Raw genomic sequence first — 13,983 nt, forward strand, 5'->3', positions numbered from 1 at the left:
ATCCCCTAATAATTTTTCTAGGGTTTATCCCCTTTAATTGCATGTTTTCTGCATTTTCTGGCTTAGGAAATTTTCTTGGTGGATTTTATGAGTAATTATAGTTTTTAGATGATTTTTCTAGCATTGGGTAGTTTTTGAAAAATTAAGGATATATAAAGGACGTGGGCCCCACTAGTGCGAAAAGTTCGGAAAAATTCGGCCAATTAGGTTAAATTCCGGATACTGTGTAAAATTTATCGGGTGTTAAGAGATAAGTAGAGTGTGTGAAATGATTGATGTGAGAGAGAAAAGAAAGGATAGGAATGCATTAATGAAGTGCCACGTGTCACTTGGTGATTGGTTTTGACTTAAGAACACTATTCACTTTTTTTGACTTTTGACCAAAATTGGTTAAATATCTAAAAAATTCACAAAAAATCACCATTTTCTTTCACCTTGTGGCCGGCCCTCTCTCTTGCCAAGAAGGAAGAAAACTTCTTCAATCTTCAAGCTTTCCACTAGCTCAAATCATCCAAATCAATCACACAACCTAGTTTCCACTCCATACAATCTTTCCATTTAGTGTTAGTGGTGAGTTTGGTGAAGTTTTTGGAAGAGCTAAGGTGGTCTACAACTCCTCTTCTCTTGTTTACTTGGTAAGTGATGATTGAACATCCTCTTATATCTAATGATGCTTATTTTGTGCCTAATGGTGGCTTGAGTGATGGAATGTGTGATTTATTTCTTGATTTGAAGTGATTTGGTGAAGTTTTTATATTTTTGAGGAATTTTCTGGTTTAATATGAATGGGATGTTGTGGCTATTTTTGATGATTGTCAATGGCTTATAAAGACTCTAGTAGGTGTGAATTAGTGATAAAGGCAACCAATTTTGGGTTTGGAGTGAAATGAGAAAAGTTAGGGTTCTTCAACCCCTTTTCTGTCCGGTTTTGTATCTCAGGCTTAGAGGCCGAATTGGCTTTTGCTCAAAACATGAAAGTTGTAGGTATTGATGTGGTAGAGGTGCCTGTAAAATTTCAGGTCATTTGGAGTAGTGTAGAGTGAGATATGTCTATTTTACTGTTGCTGTTCTGGGTGATCAGAATGTGCGATCTGCGATTGTAATCGTCTGTTTTGACTGGAATTGGTTTGGATTTTGATATTGGTGTCTTCTGATGAAATGTAACTTGATATCTTATCTATCATACGCCTTTGGAATCAATGCATTTGGACCTGTGTAGACTGAGTTGGATGAATTACCGTTTTGTGTGATTTGGGAACCTGCAATTACGGTTCTGGCTTGGTTTTCTGCATTTTTGACCTAGTTGTGCTAGGATTTGGACTGAGTGACCTTCTACATTGTTGTAGCCCTGTCTTTTAGCTTCGAGACGGTGGGTCTTACGCCCTCATCCGATAAGTGTAGCGCATTTTGTGCCATTACCGCACTAGGAGGCGAAAACTGTTTTTGTTGTTGGATCAATGAGTTCCATTTCCTGATTTTCTGGTTTGCTATTATGCCTATATATGCATATGAAACCCTATTGGGGTTGTGATTGGCATTGCTTTATGCCTCGTTATCGAGTTTCATTGCACTTGTTTGCATGTTCTAGGAAGTGACGGTGGTGCATGACGTTCGTTTAACGACGGTGTTTGAAACATCACCTACTTGAGAGTGAGTATACTACTCACTTAAATGTTACAATGTGGCTTTGTTATATGTGAATTTGATGCCTTGAAGGCTTATTTGGCTATTGGAAGTGATTGAGGTGAGGGTGTACTTGACCGCCCTCACCCCCTTGTGATTCCGTTAATGACTGATTACCGTTTTACTGACATACTGCACTTGCTATATGAGATATTGAATTCACTTCATGAAAAACTGATTTGGTGTCGTTTGGACGAGTATCCAACGGCCTTACTGTATTACTGAGCTCAACCCCGTAGGTAGTCAATTGAATCGAGCCGGCGAGGGCTTGGTCGTGAAAATTGACATGCCACGGGGACTGTACTGGGGAATCTTGTAATAATGAGACTCTTGGTTCCGGTATACTCGAGTATTACCAAAAGCTACTGATTGGAGTGCGGGCCCGGTTGGGGTATGTTTGGTGGAAGGAATGGGAGTGAAGTGGGTTCTACGGTTGGTACTCATAAACGTTGACGGAGAGTCAATGAGATTGGATCAAGAATATAAGCGTGGAAATGGGCTCTTGAGAGCCATCCGTATCCTTTTACTGATTTGTTTTATTCCTTAATTGTGTACTTGTAATGAAAGGTTATGCTTAAGTGATCTTTGTTGCTTATGTGGTAGTAACTCACTGAGCTTTAGCTCACTCCGTTCCATTTGTTTTCCTTACAGGAAAATGACTATTTTGAGAAAGGTTGTGCTAGTTGGTTGTCAAGTTGAGCTCATGTAAATGACTTTTGAATAGCTCCTTGAGGGTGAAAACCCTAAGTGTTTTGTTTCAACCAATGGTTGGTTGTAATTGGCTAATTGCACATGTATGAACTTATGGGATATTTTGGTATCCCGCTTTGGCTTGTAAATGTTGAATTTCACTGTATTTATGTTTGGTTGATGTTTGGATGGATTTCGGATCAATTCGGCTTTCAAACGGCAAAAGGAAATTTTTCGACTGAAGGGCACTGGATTGAATCCGGCCAGGAATCTGGCCGGATTGTCGGCCGGATTGCTTGGGAAAAATTTTGAATCCGGAAGTTAGCCACTGGACAGTATCCGGCCAAGAATCCGGCCGCTAATCCGGCCAGATTCCGGCCGGATTCCACTGTTCCAGGCACATTCTTCGTTTTCGTTTTTTTAAAATTTTGTTATTTGGTTACCTGTGGCTTGTTTGAGCGCGCTTTTACTTTCCCGAAACGTTTGAGATCGCGTGTATCTGCTCGTTAGTCCTGGCGAGAGCTGGGCAGGCAGTCCGCTAACCCCTTTGGTTCACCTTAGGGGAAGGTGGGACTGTTACAGCTTTCCCCAGTACCCCTATCCAGTGTGGGTTGTCTATTACCGTGCCCATGCCCCCGTCCACTACGTGTGCCTTCCATGAACTTTACTTGGTCTAGACAAATGTACTAAACCAATATAAGAACAATGCATGTAAGTAAAACCCAAAACTTTTCCAAGCAGATATATACATTCCAAACAAGGCAAACAATACACATAGCAACAAGCAGTCAAGTCAAATACAGTCAAGTCAAGTACAAACATGGACAATCCCCAAGGGAATGGCCTCATCAAAAGAAATACACACGTAGCTAATCTAGACGTACAAAACGATTAGCTAAGGCTCTTTCCCTATCCGCCCTATGTACAGAAACAAAACTATCCAAAACAAACCCTAGGAGTCGTGACCTAGTCCGACGACGAGCTAGTAGACCCACCGGACGGAATGGATCCAACCCCAGCCTCAGGCCCAGCACATGAGTCCTCATCGCTCACGCCCTCGACCACATCAGTACAGAGGTTCAGGATCGAGGCAGCTCGAACCTTCACCTTTCGAGCTCTCTTGGACTCGCGCTCACGCGTCTCCCTAAGTTGAGTGCAGAGGTCATCAACCCTATCCTCTACCTCAAGCACATCATACTCTAGCCCCTTAATGTGCTCGGCCTGTCTCTCATTGGCCGCCCTCAGCTGGGTCACCTCGGCCTCAAGTCTAGCATTCTCTCCGGCCAACTCCTTACGCTCCTCGGCCACAGCAAACACTAGAGTGTTAGGGTAAGCATACTTATGTCGACACTCACACCGTCGAAGATGATTAGACGGGCTCCAACGCACGACGGGCTCCAACGTACAAGCTAGATGGTGTAAGTTGTAGCTATTTGCGGAAAATTTCCGGTTTGAACCAAAATTTCCAGGTTAGGGTTCCAATTTCTCACTATTCTGCCCGGCACTGTTGGACCTAGCTAGAGGATGAATTAGCCTTGGGTTAAAACATGAAAGTTGTAGAGGATGATATTTTATAGTTGCCTACAGAATTTCAGCTGAATCAGAGCAATGTATCCTGTGAAATGACTGAAATACCCCTGCTGTCCTGTTTCTGTCCGAAACTGAAATTCAGTTTTGGTAATTGGTTAATTTGATTGGGAATACGACTGATTTGGTTGTTGATATCTTCTTAAGAAATATAGCTTGGTATCTTAGCTTTCGGATGGCTTTGGAATCGCTTGAATTGGACTTAGGTAGCCTGAATTATGGTTATTTAACCAGAATGCAGTTTGTTAACCTGTTTATGCGGTTCTGGTTTGGTACATTGACATTTTGACCTAGTTTCACTACAAACTGGACTGAGTGGCCTTCTTCAACATTGTATCCCTTTTACTTAGCTTCGAAACAGTATAAATTACACCTCAATCCGACATGGATAGCTTCAGTTACGTTAATTCTGCTAAGCAACAGCAAACCTGCCTTTTGTTTTACAACCCAAACTTCGTTTTCGCATATGTCCTAGTTTGATTTTGCACTTATACGTTCCTTATGATTTTACTCTAGTGATATGTGGATTCAGTTTATGAATCATATTCGAGTCTTATGGTGGCTCTAATTAAAGGTGTTTGATAGCTTGTGATTTGTGGATGCTGAGGTTTGGTTGGAAAGTAAAGAAAGACAAGGGAAATGCTGTCAAAATTTTCGTGGAGCTTCTGCACAGTCTCGGGAAATTTGCTATATCTTGATGTAGGAATGTCGGAATTGAGTTTCATTTGTTGCATTTTAAACTAGATTCATAGGGCTATAAACCATGTAAATTTCAGACCCTGTTTATGTTTGTACCATTTATGGTGATTTTTTCAAAGTTGACTGAAATATTGTACCTGTTCTGTCTTTCACTGGATAAAGCAACAACTTGAAGCTTGAATTTGACTGACTTGCGTTCTGAATCTTATGAGGGTGTTTTCTGGAAAGTTATAGCCCTTTGAATGTATTTTCCAATGGTATAACTTTTACTAATTTTGGACTTACAAAACTTGAGATATGATTTTTCATATAGGGTTGCGCGAAACTGGAAAATCCTGTTTTCCTAGTATTGATCTTACTTTCATTTTTTACTTCAAATTTGAAGTTGGTCAGTCATTGTAGGTAGGGTTTTGAGGTTGTTCATGCCTTTAGGACTAATCGTTATCTTTTCACTCTAAAATCACCTCTTCGCTTTACATTAATGGTTCATTTGGATAGGCACCTGACTTGTAATCGAGTTTTACTTGCGAATTCCACTTATTAGGTTTTGGAGTCCAGTCTTTAAGTGTTTGCCTTGATTGTTCTAGGAGGTGCAAGCGAGTAAAGCCACACTTGGGAAGGAAACTTTTGAAATTATCCTTGTTTGATCAGGTGAGTGTACCACTCCCCTGAATTATTGCTAAACTGGTTTCCTGTACTTGCAAATTGCTAGTTGAATGTCTTTCCTGACTGTTTATCTTGTATGAGACGAGGGTGTACTTTATCACATTCGTTCTCTTGCCTGTACTGAACAAACTGGAATCTATTACTTGTACTTGTCATGTACTTGAACTTGTTACTTGCACTTGTTATGATGTCGTTTGGAAGAGTATCCAACGACCTTCCTGTTAAACCTGAGCTCAACCTCATGGGGAGTTAATTAAATCGAGCCAGCGAGGGCTTGGTCGAGATAATTGACAATCCATGGGGGAATCTTTGGGTATTGAGACTCTTGATTCCGGTATACTCGAGTATTACCATTCCTGTTCCTGTTTGGCGTTCGGGCCCGGTAAGGGGTATGTTTGGTGAACAGGATTTTGGCGTTAAAGTGGTGATCTACTGGACTGGTTCCTTTATTTGAACGTTGACGGAGGGTCAACAAGGCTGGATCAAGTATTGCAACGGGGATTTGGCTCCTGAGAGCCACCTGTATCCTTTAAGTTGTGATGTTCGTTCATTTCTTTTACTTGATGCGGATATGTGTCCTATAAATGTTTTCTCATGATCTCTACTGTTATATTTTTGGTACCTCATTGAGCTTCTAGCTCACCCCGTTTCGTTATCCTTGTTTTCCTTACAGGAAATCACTTTTTGAAGACTATGATGTTTGAAGCATGAGTTGAGCTAGTTTTAGTATTCTTTTGTATAGCTCCTCGATGGTTGGAAAACTTTAAATGTATTTTAACCAAACAATTCCCTTTTGAATTGTAATTTTGCAACCATGAGTTGATTTGGTTTGGAAATGTTATTTTCTAGGGTTATCTAAAGTTGTTGTGCTTGTTTGGGTTTCGGACAGTGAATGTTATCTTCTCGAAGTTCTTTTGAACGGTTGGTAGGGTTTACACTCGTTCCGGATCCGTAGTCCCGGTGAGAGCTGGGCAGGCGGTCCGCCGAACCCTTTGGTTCGCCTTAGGGGGAGGTGGGGCCGTCACAGGCCACTGTTGGGCCTTCTTTCAGTCTTGAGCCGTTTAGTTATTGTTTGGATTTTTTACTAGTTGTAGGACTTGTTGAGTCATGGGTTCGGCCCACTTTGTCCAAGGATGGCCGAACCATTTCCCATTCCTTTAGTCTTTAGGTTTTCATTTGTCCCTTAACCTATATAAAGGCTCACTTTGTACGATTAAAGGGTAGACGTTTTATCAATAAAGTCTTGCTTTATTTCGATTCTTTTCAAGTGTGAAGATTTCGATCCTTTACTTGCTTTTGGCAAGGGTTCTTGAGCAATCTCGTGCTTGTCCTTGATTGTTCATCCGACCTATCCACTTGAGTATTCACCTCGATTGGAGTCGTCGTTCTACCGCCTTCAATCAATTCATGTCGTCCGTTTTGGTTTTAGATCCCGCAATCCAAGTCTTGGACAATCTCGCTAGATCCTTGGGCAATCGTGCTACGAGTCTCAAAACGTGTTGATCGAGGACCGTAACAAGTGTGGGCGTCACATTTCATCTAGAGCTGGTATACTTGTTGATAAGCCAAAAGCCATTTCATAGGGAGTTTCTACACTTGAAACTTGTTATAAACTTCCTTCTTATTTTGAAAGTGATATTTCTTTCTTTCTTTATCCATTTTCAAATTCATTGTACACTAATTTTGCTGTTTCGTTTGTAGGAACACAAGCTATCCGATCTAATCTAATTCCATCCATGCAAGATAAGCCAAATGAACATCAACTTGTGATAAGTTGTACAACCAAATATGGGATTTTTCTAAGCTGATTGAGCATCAATAGGAAGACCTTTATTTAATGCATGTGAACGGTAAGTTTGTGTGTAAGTTCATACGTCTTCTTGCTCATTGTGGGATTTATTGTGTAGGTTTAAATGAGACAATTCGTGTCAAAGGGTTGAGTAAAGAGTTTTGGAGTACTGCATGGTATTTCCACCAGCTTTACACAAGATGTTTCTTGTCTTGGAGAATGTCCTTGTTCGAGAGTATCATGAGGTTGTCTAAGCAAAATGTAACATGGCTCGTGATCGTTTATCTATTTCCAACATTGTTTTCCTATAAGCACACTGTTGATTTGTGGACAAATCGCTTTCAAGAGAAGAGGAATGATATGAACATGGGATCCAATGATTTATGTTCAAGTCGTACAAAAGATTGATTCATTGGAGTTCATCAAATCATCCATTGGAGTCGTCAAAGCCGAGATCCCTTCCTTGATTTTCCTTAGTTTTAGTCATTTATGTTAGTTATAGGTTTTTGTCATTTGTTTAATGGCTGGTTAAGTGTGATTTGCTTTCTTAACGTTCCAGCCATGTGTTTGGTTAAATTCCAACGTTGGTTAGTTGGTTAATTAGTAAATTGGAGTTGTTACTTTGGTTGAATAAATGGCTAAAGGTCATGTGGACCATTAATTTGATTTGGTTAGTTTTTTATTCTAGTTGAGTTAGGGTTAAGGAAAGTAGTAAATTGTTTTCAAGTTTGATTAGGATTCGTTGAGTCTTGTAGCCTTAAGTCCAATGTTTTTCATAAATATGAATGAATTAAGAATTTTCCAACAACACTTGTGTGTTAGCGTTTTCTCTTAGATTCTTACTTGAATACTTGAGAGAGATTCTTGAGTTTCAATTGACTTATCAATCTAGAAATGTGCTAGTTTGTGGCGTCACTCTACCAACCAATCTTGGTTCACTAAGTTATTAGATTGTGGGTTAAGATCTTATCTTAGTTCATAATCTCGTGATTTAGAAGGGTCAAGGGTTATTCTGCAACCTTCAACTTGTTTCTTCGTCTAGATCTGAGGCTGTGTGGGATACGAGTTCAGGCTATCTTGATGGGTTCATATCACAGACTATAAGGATCTCCTTCCCATCCTTTGCCTCGTAGCTCATACAATAGGTGCACAAGCTCTCTCTCCTCATCGACCACTGTGAAAATCTGATACACTCCTCAGATTTTGATCAACAATACCAACAAGGTCCAAGTATTCATATTCGACACAAGACTAGAAGGATAAGATCAGTTGTAGGCAGAGCACGTCTTTTATGACGACCCGAAAAATTAGGTTGTATTTTATTTTATTTCTTTGAATGCATTTTCTTTACTTGAAATTATTGCCTTAATTTCCTAGATATTTTATAAGTGAGTCAAGTTTTTTAATCATTTTCCTTGAATAAGTTGGTTCATGTTAAGTTCGTAGCGCATTATGGACGTGGGACCCGCTAGTGCGGTAAGTGTGATAAAATTTGGACGAATAGGTGGAGTTTTACATAAAGGGATGTTATTTTATAAGGTGCTAAGGGATAATTAGAGGTTAACTAAATAGATTAGTTTTGGAAGACAAAGAGATGAGCATAAACCCTAAGGAGCCATTCGTCGCGAAACCGTTGGGAGTTGGACTTTGACCAAGACCTTATTAACTTTACTAAAATCAAACATTGACCAAATTTTCTTCATTTTCATCTTGCTTTAGCCGAAAATTGGAGAGGAAAAATAAGAGAAGAAACTTCATCTTTCACCTCACAAACTTGTTTGAATCTTGAGTTTAGCCAACCATCTTGCAAACTGCTCCACAAAAGTTGATCACTAAGGAAGATTAAAGATGTTGGTGGAGTGATTTTGGAGGAAGAAGCATTAAATTTCCATATTTCTTGGGGTTACAAGGTAACTTTGGCAAGAAACTCCTCTTTACTTCTAATACTAGCACATTAGTGGTTTAGAGTTGAAAATTGGTGATTTTATGAGAAATTTCATGGTTTGAAGTGGAGCTATGGAAATTTTTAGATTTTATGGTGAAATTTCTGCCCATATATGATGCTTAAAGGTTGGCCATGGTTTGATAGTTTTACTATGTGAAATATCTAGTTTTTATATGCTGTTTGACTTGCCTAAAGAAAATTTCAGTTTGTATGTGAAATTTTCAGGTTAGGGTTCCAAAATTCAGCTTGCTTGTGGTTGGTTTTTGAGTATATATTGGCTCTAATTGGATGGTGTTGTGGCCTTAATTAAGTGTATTTGATAGCTTATGATTTGTGGTTGCGATTGCGGTTGAATTGAGATGAAATTTGGTGTTGAGTGAGGATGGAAAGTAAAGAAAACAATGGGAGGTGCTGCTGAAAATTTTCCGCAGGGAACCTTGAGCAGTCTTGGGAAATCTATTATATCTTGGTGCAGAAAAGTTGGAATTTGAGTTTCGTTTATTGTGTTTGTAACTAGATTCAGGGTGCTTTCAACCGTGAGAATTTCATAATTTTTCTCAATTCCTATGAATATTTGTGATTTTTCAAAGTTGACTGAATTTTCATACCTGTTCTATCTTTTTACTGGATGAAGCAGAAATTTTAGGTTAGAATTTGACTGACTTGTGGACAGAATCTTACAAATGTGTCTTCTGGTCAAGAAGATCGCTGCCCTTGGGTATTTCTTTGCTGTTTGGGCCTAGTAAGGGATATATTTGGTGGACGAAATTTGGTGTAAAGTGGTGATCTACGGACATTATACTTTCGTGGTTGACGAAGAGTCAACGAATCATGATCAAGCTACAGTGGAACTTGCTCCTGAGTGTAACTTATATCCTTTACCATGAATATGTTCTTTACTGTACACTTTTCCATGATTTATTTGGCTACTTGCTTAACTATATATTGGGTCATGATCTATTTGAGTTTGGCTTATTTCTTGATATCCGGTGTATGGTATCTAGCCTATTATTTTACCTGCTTGGTTATTTGGAATCAAGTGTTGGACGTAAAGTCGTTGGGTGAATCCCTCGACCAGTCTATAAAAATCAAGTGTTGGACGTAAAGTCGTTGGGTGAACCCTCGACCAGTTTATAAGAATCAAGTGTTGGACGTAAAGTCGTTGGGTGAATCCCTCGACTAGTTTATCCAGGGGGTATACTCGAGTACTACCGCTCTCATCTATCTTGTCGTGCGAGCCCGGAGCTGGGGTATGATCGGTGGCCGGAGTTAAGTAAAATAAGGAGTCCTACATGGACCGTAAGTAGTAAGAGTTGACGGAGGGTCAACTACGGTAAATTTTGATCAAGCGCGGAAAATGGCTCCTGAGAGCCCCCGTATCCTACTTTGTGCTGTTATGCGCTTTCCTAGTTGTTTACTTCAGTTGAAATCAATACGTGTTAGTTGTTTTATTTAATTGCATGTTTTGGGGCACCACTGAGCTTTAGCTCACCCCACGTTCATTTGTTTTCCTTGACAGGTCCTGGCACTTGAGCAAGACTTGAAATCTAGTTTCACTTTTATGCATGTAGTTTGAGTTAAACATTGTATCTTCTATTTTGGATTGCCACTTGAAGCTGGAAAATGTGTAAACCCTAATTCTGTCATTTGGCTGGTATGTATATATTTTTGTTGTGTGAAATTATATGTATTTGGGATGGTATGTGTGACGCCCCGAAAAGTATAAGTGTGAGAACCCGAAAATTTTCTAATTTTCTAGGGTTTATTTTATTTAATCGCCCGCCTTTTCTACGTTTTCTTTATTAGAAAAATTCCCCAGATAAAGTTTATGGGCAAAAATAGTTTTAAAATAATTTTTCTAGTATCGGTTAGTTTTTGAGAAATTAAAAGCGTATTTTGGACGTGGGACCCGCAAGTGCGGTAAATGCATTATATTTTTGACAACTTTTTGGAATGTTGTATTAAGTGATATTATTTTACAAAGTGTTAAGATATTTGTATTGGAGAGACAAAAAGATAAGTTTTGAACCAAAAGGTGACAAGTGTCACCATAAGATTAAGTCTTGGACTTTGACCATTTGACTTTACCTTACCTTTACCAAATAAATACCAAAAAATTGCCAAAAATCATCCTTATTTCTAAAGCTTCATAGCCGGATCTCTCTCAAAGGAAAAGAAAGAAAAGCTCTCAATTTCTTCCTTCTATTTCTTGCTCAATCTTCAAATCCAACCAATAAAACTCCAAATCATTCCATAAAATCTCTTTGCTAAGTGGTCTTGAGGTGTTTTGTGGAGTTGTTTGGAAAGCTAAGGTGACTAGTTGCTCTATCTCTTGTATTGCTAAGGTGAGTTGTGAATGACCCCTCTCCTTGCTCTAATGATGTTCAATTCATGATTAGTGGTGATATAAGGTGCAACTTTATGGATTATATCTTGATTTTGGTTGAATTGGTGAAGTTTTATAATTATTGGGGATTTTTCTGTTTTCATATGGATATGATTATGGGGTCATGTATGATGATTGGAAATGATGTTTAATGACTCTAGGAGGTGGAAAAAGTGATTAATTGCAACCAATTTCTGTTTTGGACCAAAAATTGAAAAGTGAGGGTTTTGTGATGAACATTCTGTCCGAATTTTTAGGTCATAGATAGAGGCCGAATTGGCCTTGGCTTAAAACATGAAAGTTGTAGGGAATGATATTTTAAAGGTGCCTACAAAATTTCAGGTCAATCGGAGTAGTGTGGAATGAGATAAGTCGAAATTACTATTACTGTCCTGGTTTTACCCGAATGTAAGAATTGCGCCTGTAATTGGTTGTTTTGGCTGGAATTTCTTCTGAATTGGTTTTTGAGGCCTTTTTATGAAATTTAGCCCTGTTTCTTAGCTTTCAGCTAGTTTTGGAATTTCTGGTTTTGGACTTGTAGAGCCTGAGTTATGATGTTTCCGCTAGAATGCGTTCTGTGAATCTATTTTTGTGATTCTGGTATGGTATCTTGCATTTTTGACCTGGTTACACTCGAAACTGGGTTGAGTGACCTTCTGCAATATTGTAGCCCTATCTCTTAGCTTCGAAACGGTGTATCTTGTACCTTCATCCGACAATCGTAGCGCCTTTGGTACCATTACCGCAAAATGACGTCCAAAACTATTTTTCTGGTTTTGAGCTTAACTTTCATTTCCGGACTTTTCCATAGCTTGACTTGTACTAGTACTCCTTGGAGCTTGCTGAATGGCTATTGGATGAACTTGTTGTTGTGTGTGTACCTTTGGGTTGGAATGAGGAAATAATGAAGCCATGATGGCTGGAAAAGTTAGTAAATTCAGGGGAAGTGCTGTCCGAACTTTGAAGGGATTTGTTTGCATTGAGTTTGTGATCTAAGACTTGGATTTGAGCAAGGCAATGTTATATGCTGGATGATTTCGGAGCCGTGGAGGTGAGTGACCCTAAACTATTTCCAAAGTACTTGTGAAATGTTTCTTACATTATTTACTTTTGAACTGTTTCCAAAGCTACTTTTGAACTGTTTTCTTGCATATCATGCGTGCTTATATGAAAGTGTTCCTTGTTTGATATATTTCCTTGACTTCATGACTTGTATTATTGATTGATAACGTGTTACGTGCTTTGAATGATTTCCAAAACGAGCTTTCTAGGCGAGTGTGTATTTTATCGCACTCGACCTAAATCAATGTGAAATTTTCATGATAAATGATTAAATGCTACTTGCGCATGAATGTAAGCCTTTTGGGCTGAACTGGCCATTGCCCCTTGTTACCGGTCGTCTCGAGCCAGAAACGGACTCGGTCGGGTGATTAGGGACCTGGGTGAACGTTTGGTATACTCGAGTATTACCTTTGTAGGTTGGTGGAGGTTGGTGGAAAATGATGCAATTTCAAATGAAAAAAAAAAAAGGAAATGACAGGAGAACGAGCGTATCTTTTCATGAATGTTACTATCGCTTTCCATTGTACATGTTTCTTGAATTATTGATACTCCATATTTAATGTTTTGTAAATGTTGTAATTGTTTCTAGACTTATCATTTGATTTATGACATCATTGAAAAGAAATATTGTTAAACCGATTCGATTACTGATTTTCTGGTTACTCGCTGAGCTTCTAGCTCACCCCAAAAATATTTTATTCCCCTCCACAGGGCTCAAAGCGAAGGAAGGCTTGTAGTACTTGTCCGCGTGATTGGTTGGATGGCCTTTATGTTGTACAGTTTGGATTTGGAATCATTTTATGTATAGTTGGGAATTGTTTCCGCTTTGCTTTTGACATGTAATTATTGGAGAATGTGATGTAATATTTGAGATTTATCTTGTAATCTGTTTGAGGAATGTAGTGAACGACTGAGTCCCGGCGAGAGCTGGGCAGGCGGCCCGCCGAACCCTCTGGTTCGCCTTAGGGGGAGGTGGGGCTGTCACAGTATGGCTTTAATCCTTGTAAGTAACGCGTGAAGTGTTTAAGAGCCGTCGATTGGCTATCTTATAAATGTTGTTATCTTTGAAGTTAATGAGGATTTAGTTATCAGTCTATTTGGAAGGAAACGGTGTTGTAACAGCTTAGTTTATTCTTCGGAAGGATTTGGGCTAGATTGCTTGCGTGAGTCCTGGAGAGAGCTAGGCAGACGGCCTGCCAACCCTCTGGTTCGCCTTAGGGGGAAGTGGGGTCGTCACAGGTGGTATCAGAGCTCTTATCGAGCTCGTGCCGGGAGAGGATTCTCGGACTGTGGGGATTGGCTTGTTAAGTGTGGAACAAAAGTCTATAGTTGGGGATATTAGATATGTATGTTGGATTGGAATCTAAGATATAGGTAAGTTACTCTTGGGACTGGCCAACCTGAGGTGTGAATTATCCTATTGTCAGATTCTTGTACCCGAATACCAGATATTTCATTCAATGGTATATTTGCAAA

The sequence above is a fragment of the Coffea arabica genome, chromosome 4e, assembly GCF_036785885.1.
Source record: "Coffea arabica cultivar ET-39 chromosome 4e, Coffea Arabica ET-39 HiFi, whole genome shotgun sequence".
Lineage (NCBI taxonomy): Eukaryota > Viridiplantae > Streptophyta > Magnoliopsida > Gentianales > Rubiaceae > Coffea > Coffea arabica.